This window comes from Nelumbo lutea, chromosome 1 (genome assembly GCF_056320005.1).
Source record: "Nelumbo lutea isolate HS-2025 chromosome 1, American lotus-T2T, whole genome shotgun sequence".
Classification (NCBI taxonomy): Eukaryota; Viridiplantae; Streptophyta; class Magnoliopsida; order Proteales; family Nelumbonaceae; genus Nelumbo; species Nelumbo lutea.
In genome coordinates, this window is record NC_142684.1 from 113,305,962 (window position 1) to 113,313,962 (window position 8,001).

The following is an 8,001-nucleotide window of genomic DNA, read 5'->3' on the forward strand; positions in this document are numbered from 1 at the left end:
TAAAATTTGGCTCAATTAAACACATCCAGCCAACCCGATTTCCACCTATTTAACCAGTGAGGCTTCAAAGGTCTTATCTGGGGCCCATCAAACTGTTCAGCCAGTGGGCCTTCACAGGTCTACTTCAGATTTGCTGGCCGTAATGAGCTACTTGATCAGATTTCCAACTCACTTTCTCTACCCACACCCTACCCACGGTATACTGCTGCTGCACATCTCACAATACAAGATGGGGATGTGTGGCTGCAATTCAAGGCAGGTAGAGTGTGGGTAGAGAGTTGTGGCAGGAAATCCGGATTGATGAGCTACAGATGGTATTCCTGGCTTAGTTGGTAGCATTCTTCAAAAAGCAAAATGGCCAAGAACGTTCAATGGCGACTTCTTTTGGCTTATTTGTGATTCGGGGTTTGCAAGAAATGGACCACTCAATTGAATGGACTGGACAGATGAACCAATTAGCATATAGTGAACTACATATCTCAAGTGTGGGGACACCAAATTTTATTTATCCCAAATGGACAAAGATGAGAGAGAGAGAGAGAGAGAGAGAGAGAGTAAAAAACAAATTTTGATTTTTAAGATAGAAGGTGGTAAGTATTCTCTGGAGTCTAGACACTACAGCCATCCCTTTTTTCTAAAAACTTGTACAAAATTGCAAGTGGAAATTATGTTTTAAGCTTTCACGTGTGGTTGTTCAAAAATCTTAAAAAAAGACAGAAAAGTGAGAGAGAGAGAGAGAGAGAGAGAGAGAGAGAGAGAGAGAGAGAGAGAGAGAGAAGCAATATTGATGGCTTGGTCACTTCTAAAATTCCAGTCATGCATTCAACAATTCTCTAAATGTAGACTTTTCTGCTTTAGATTAGAATACCATCAAAAGACTCAATCAGTGCGTATGATGACTTCGATTTGGGTAAAATACTATTTAGTAGTTTAAATCAGAAGTTTAATTTTGTAATATAAGAAACGAAAAGGATGTATACCTGTTGACCTGTTATGTGATGGCTGATGAAGAACAAAAGTATTCTAATCTATACTTCTGTCTTGGTTGAATCAGTACTTGACAACCCTTAACCATGCTTACGTTGAATAACAAATCTGCTTTGAGATTATCGAATCTCTAATTCAATAATGCATTTACTTGGTGGAATCCAGGTTTGGTGTAGTGGGGTGGGGCCACTACTCTTGACTGTTGCAAGAAGCGTCCAAGTACAGACAATCTTGGCTGGCCACTGCTCCATGGCACACCAAGGTCCAGAAACCATGGAATTATGACTTACTGGCTGGCCCCTCCTTTAGGTGGACAGTTACATCAACAGGATGTGATAACTCTAACTGCAGAATTCATTTCATTTTTTGGGGGCATCCCAAATCCTTTCCAGCATTGGAGGAGGATATTATCCTGCAATTTGTAGGACAATGACAAAGTAGTAATCACCAAAAATTCATGGGCAACCCAATGAGGCCCCCATCCCATTTTATCCAGCATAGAAGCTTGTTCATCCACTAAAAACCAGCTAACCAGACTCAGAATCAGAAAGTAATGCCTAGTGCTCAAGCTCAACATGTTTTTGTTATCTGTTAGAATCCAACTAACTACATAATCCAATACATGGTAGCACTATACATTCATGACTAAATAAACCATTGAAATCAGAGTCACAACATTGGGAAAAAAAAACATTTCTTCTCCAAATCCATACTCAAAAATAAACTAATTACCATGTGAAATCTCCAAAATTTTTCTGACATAAACCCTTTTCTTTGTAAGGATTCCAAATTAACTCGTTTTGACCTTAAGTTCCCCTTGATTTGAGACTTTCAGATGGCAATACCTTGGATCATTCTAATGACATGCCACCTTCCTTGTATTCAGATCAAGGAACTCCAGAATGGTTAGTATATCTTCTGCTTTATGGCCATCATGCCACTGACCTCCTGTTAAAAAAAAGTAAAGGGAATAAGAGCCACTAATTTATCAGACTAAACAGTAACTAGGCAAACAGAACAGCCAAAATGACTATAAACATAAAAGTATCCCTGCATTCAACAAATACAAAGTAATAAAATGACATTTTTCAACCCTTTGATAGGACGCATCAACTGGGAATCAACAACTCCCACATAGTGTCTGCTCAGCTTGCAACTGGAAGCAGGTCAACTTGAGCCTAACATGGAAGAGCTGAATACCCAACCTTGAAAGGCTGAAGAGGAAACCATGCACCTTAAAATGAAGTTTAACCTGAGTGAACCAACTGAAATCAACCATCAGTTTGCACTGTATATGGCTGAATCCAGTTGGCCATTGCAATATATAAAATATTAAATATATGGGAACAATAGTGATTACCTTGTATAGTTAAAATTACTGGTAAATCAGGTTAGCTTCATATTGGATTAATCTCCCAAGTTGCACTCTTACACACATTTCAGAGCCTGAGCATGCTGCAATTAGAAAGAAGAAAATATTATTCCAATTGAAAAATCTTACTGCTCAAGATCCTTGTATCAACTTTTTTTGTCTGCATGCCCTCCATTCTTGTTTCATGCTTATTTTCATTTATTTTTCTGCATACAATGACTAGATAGGTACTGTTGGAAATTGACTTGAATATGGGCCATTTTCTTGTGGACTAATCAATATTCAATGAAGACAAAAGAAAATAGTGGTATTCTAGCAGCAAGAAGAAGACTAAGGATAAGTAGATCAATATATTTGAAGTCCAAAATACAATTTTGTCACAAGCAAACAAGAGAAAACACAGGACAAAATCACAAAACCATACTTCATTAGTGCCATCCATACCTGGATGAAAGATATTGCTCTTGTGCTACTTAGAAGATATCAAGAGGGACCCTTCTGAGCACTCTATGTAGTTCAAAAGTCCAAGTTCAGGAAATGGCCTTTCCTGTGTTTCTAATGACCTTTTATCAACCATCTGTGGTTTGGTTTATAATGAAGCTCCACGGCTCCAGCATCCAAAAACAATTTTCAGCATCCAAGAAGAGGATAATGCCCTACAACTTCTAGGATGAACAAATAATAATCATCAATGATGCATGGGGAAACCTAAGGAACCAAATAATGAACAAGTAAATCAAAAGACCTCTCCCCTCCCAACCAGAAAAAAAAATCAAAGATTTACTGATATTGAATTAGCTTTTGCAGTCATAATTTATTCTAAAAAACATATTTTGTCTTTAAGCATCTGGCGACAGAAAGGAACTATCATTCCCAAAATCCATTGCAATGTTGCAAAATTTGTTTCACTTTCATGGATTAGTGCTACACATTGCCTGGATTACAGGGAACTGCACGGGTGAAAACTCAATTAACTTCTTTCAGGCACAGATAGGCCAAACACAATCTTTTCCAAACCATTAATCTGGCATAAAATAATGGCATGCTGTTCTTTCCTGTACTGAGTCAGGATCAAGGCCCTACACTATGGTAATATTTACAGAATGAGTGGAAAATAAGAATGACTTAGCAATAAACTTGGTCTACTTAAAGAACTTCCATGTTCAAATTTACCTAACAAAAATTTTGGTCCACTTAGAAAATTTCCATGTTGATTGTTGACCCAATTGAACTGTGTGACCAATACAGATTATGTAACAACCTCCATTGTTAGTATAATTTACCGCCATTTGGATGTATTGCACTAACAATAAAATATTTCAGGTATCACATTAAATGGAATGAGCTGGTGGAAAGGATTCATGTAGTCAACCCCATATAGTTGGGGTAAGGCTTGGATAATGATGATGATGGCGATATACAAAAATCAACCAATCCACAAATTAGACCAATCAAACTATTGTGAACTTATGATCACATCTGATCTACCATATTCTTAACAATCAAACTATAATGAAATTGTAGTGGTGAAAAATACATCCATTTTCAAGCTTCAATATGGGTAATCATCCTATAAAGAATGCCATAGGAATTAATCATCCTATAAAGATGCACTGTATGGTGATCTGTTCAATCATTTTGTAACAACTTATCCCACCCTTTTAGTTGTTAGTGTTCACTATTTGAATACCAAAAAGAAGATTTAAATAAGCAAGATAGTTTTTATCTGATTGACAATCAAAATGAATTCATTAATACAGCAAGGTGACAAAGGAAATATACAACTATCAACCTTCAAGACATGGGATTGACCAATGCAAGAACCTGAAATTGAAGCTATCCAATGGAAAAAGATAATTGTCATGAGTGATCATGACCAATATGGTGAATAACAAAAACTACCTGGGAGAGATGCCATATTCACTGTCACTCCCCCTCCCCCCGATGAGACCATCTCCCAATGAATTGAGCAATATTTAACTTAAATCTTCCTATCCTAAGGTCCTACCTATGATGAATAAGAAAAGCCATAATGTAAATTATGGAACAAAATTCAAAGATATGACTAAATGAGAAGCTTGGATTGACTGAGGTAGGAGGCAATGGTATTTGTACTTAAGAGAGTGTGCTTGACTATTTGATGTGGTCTCCTTGTTTATGAAAACTCTGCATTGGTAGCATACCACCAATTGAAAGAAGACCTTAAAGAGCTCCACTATTTCTCTTCTATTTTTAGGCCTTATTTCTATTTTATATACTCTCACCAGACCCATGTGCTATTACAAGTTCTTAAAGCAATTCCCTTGCATGACAACATAGAAACATACATAATACTATGTTTAAAAGTTTAAGATCAGCTAGAAAAATAAACATTAAAATGACTTTATGGTTAACTACCAAAAGAAAACTTCTTGAATAACTATTGTTAGTTGACCTTGTTGATGCTTAGCCATTCCAGGCAACTGCATCATGGGTATTGGCCAACTATTTAATGATGCATTTGGCATGACCCTCAATTGACTAGTCATTTACTAGTAAAGACCTTGTTTATACTGGATGCATTATTAGATTGTCAACATGGTCCCCTTAAGTAGGATTTGAAGATGGGATATGCGAGGTGTTTTCTTTGGAAGCAATAAAAAGATTTTAGATGACAACTGGAAGGCATTTTTCTCAACAAAAGAAGTCTTTTATTTGTAGGGGTGCAAATGGATTGGTTGAATTTGAATAGGAGTATATCCTTATCCGATCCAGTAAGAATCTAGTATGTCTAGTCTGATTTGGTAGCCAATAGATATGTGAAACATATATTTGAATTTGATTCAGTTATGTATCTGGATTTCTGATTTAAAATTTTCCAAATCTTACTTGAGCCTAAAGAATTTTAAAAAGGGTCTAATAGTTGATAGATTATGGTACTAGTTGATCAGATCAAGAAAAATCCAAATTTTATTTGATTAATAAGTGGATCACATTTTGAAATCTGATCCAATCCGATTATGGTTAAAAGGATATCCAAATCAGATTCCGAATAGAACCAGAGTAGATCTGATCCCTTTGTGAAGAGGAGGAAGAATACCATCTTCATTGAAGGTTTTCTTTGGCATGAACTCATCAATGCCAAACTCATTGGTGGAAGTAATGAGAAGATGGAGGTCAGTTCCTTTGGGTATTAGAGGAAGAACAGTGCAGAACATATTGATGATTTCATATAATGCCTTGGAGATGGGAGTGAAAAAATGTTAAATGCTAATGCATTGAGTTTATTAAAATCATTATTATATTTGAATTCTAACATTAAATGCCAATAGAAAAAGATGTAAAAGTTTTTTCCCTGTTAATACCATTTTCTAGGAAAAATTATATTGATTGTATGCATTAGCTGTTCATTTATCTCAAATAAGCAAGGAAAGAAAGGAAAATACTATGTGCAAGTGTCCCTCTAGAATCCATGGAGTGTCGGATTCCTACACATGTCTGACACAGACACTTTATCCACTTCATGAGAGTCCATGCAATACTGTGACAAGCACAAGTAACTGAAAATACCATGATACTGCCTACCCTTGATTGGCAAAGCTTTCCCACAGTTCACCCTTAGTTACTCCATCCTTTACACATGTATCATACATTTTCTGACCTCCTAGCCCACATGATGAGATATTCAGGTTACTGGCTAGGAATTGCAGTCTTCATGCTTTAGTCCACCTCCTAGTCCACCCTCATGTCAAAACATTCAAAATCAAGGTTCCTTTGCATCTCCATTCGCCCACCATAAAATCTACCTCCATTTCCAACCTTTATATTTGTTTAGTGATGAGAAGATCTTAAGACCTTGGAGTACTGAGTAGTTCTGCCCTAAGCCTCAGTACATAACGATAACTCTGCTCTGGTGGTATGATGATGCCTTTTATTCCTGAATTCCTTGGATTATTGCCAAGACAGGAGCCACCAATTTCAGATGCCCTCTGAAAGTGGAAGTTGCAGGTTCTCTTGACTGTCCAAGTAACTGTTTGGGAGTTCTGTGGATGGTTGAATTGCGGTCCTAATGCTTTAGTCAATTACTTGATGAGTGTGGGATCCCAATTCCCAACTCTGTAGCACATTAATTGGACCATTAAGTTTTTTTCCCCGGGCCATACAAGGAATCGCCTGTTGCAGAGGCAAGCAATAAGCATAAGTTCCTGGTTGGAAAATCAATAAAATAAAGTCATTAAGTAAGATCAAATCATAGACTATTGAATGAGAATCAGCATTTTCAATACGAGAAGGGAAGTAGGAGGATATTTGCACAGCTTTAGAAAGTTTCAATGCAGTATTCCAAGGACAGAATCATATCCTTGCTCAGAATTCCTTGCCAAAAGGATGCAATCATATCTTTGCTCTCTAAGAACTTACTCAATACCATTCCACTTAACTAAAACTCTAACACTATCTTGGTCCCATCTCACTACTACTTGGAGAATCTAATTCTTAACTGGTGGGCATTTATTTTTATAAACACTCCACATCAGCACCAAGTATCACCTACTTTTTTTTTTCCTGTTTGGTTGGGACATTTATAAAAATAAACACCTTGTTTAGGAGGAAGATAGCATTGCGAAAAAAACATTATTTTGGTGTCTCTTGCAATGGTACCCCATTTTTTACCTTTTTGTTTATATCGTGCCTAATGGTGCTAGCACCCAAGTGGATTGAATAAATTATAAAAAATGTACACATAATCCAATCTCACTTTAAACATTCTAAAAAAACACCTTCGGTACCAAACACCAAATTTCTTGTAGCCAAGAAATTATGGGTTTTGTGTGAAATTTGAGTAGGGAACATACAAGCAACCACGAGACTGAATGCATCCAATTCTCAGGCCCTTCTAATTTAGCTCACCAACATAAATAAAAAAAAAAGAGGTAAATTGACAGTTGTTTGGGTTCCAAATTCCAATGTCAGTCATTGTAATGTGTTGCAATCATAAAAGTAATTGGATGCAAGGTCCATATCATCATATCGATAGTTCAGAGATATCCAGAAAAAAAAGGGTGTCAAAAGCAATCATACACCATCCTTATCAGCATAGATCCACGTCAAAAGATGAAAACCAGAACCAAAGTAGAACCGGGGTAATGATCTCTCACTCCCTGTACTTTTTTTCTTTTTCCTGCTCTGAAACTTGTTCTTCATGTCTGGTCGCAACTCGCAAGGAACTACCGAACAAGGAAGTGCTGAGACATCGCAGCAGACGTGAACTCACCAAAGAAAGGGAAAAAAAGCAAAAGCTAAAGCAAAGGGAAAAAGTTTCGAAACTTGCATCGATGGCTTAGATTAGTTGATTTGTTTAACATAGAAATCAGCGTTGTCAGGCTTGGACTGGACCGAAGGGTTGGTCCGTCAAAATAGATTATGATTAATTAAAGCCTGAGTACTAAAGTGGGGTGGAGCGGTGGAGGTGGTCAAAGGCAACAATGACTGAGCATGGATTAAGTAGAGGGAGCAACTTGAATGGGTTGGGCCAAGTTTAAGGCAAACCCAACCTCAAGTTCCCGAACCTAAGACCTAGGCCTCGGAGGCTCGGACTCGAGTCTAGCCCAGCCCAAGGACATAGCAAAGAGCGAGATTGTCGTTGGAAGCGCAATTCAAGTAGG

General features: G+C 37.2%; 1 long non-coding RNA gene across 2 annotated transcripts; it reads right to left on the minus strand.

The window, feature by feature from the left end:
- Positions 1–1,545: 1,545 nt before the first annotated feature.
- Positions 1,546–7,811, minus strand: LOC148876885 (uncharacterized). 2 transcript variants are annotated; one of them, XR_016109419.1, is made up of 5 exons: positions 7,418–7,664; positions 5,924–6,511; positions 2,804–3,021; positions 2,348–2,442; positions 1,546–1,935 (listed from the first exon to the last, which is right to left on the minus strand). It is a non-coding gene; the product is annotated as an uncharacterized LOC148876885 (long non-coding RNA). The 2 variants fall into 2 exon arrangements; XR_016109418.1 differs by lacking the exons at positions 2,804–3,021; positions 5,924–6,511 and having other exon boundaries at positions 7,418–7,811.
- Between the last annotated feature and the right edge of the window lie 190 nt (positions 7,812–8,001).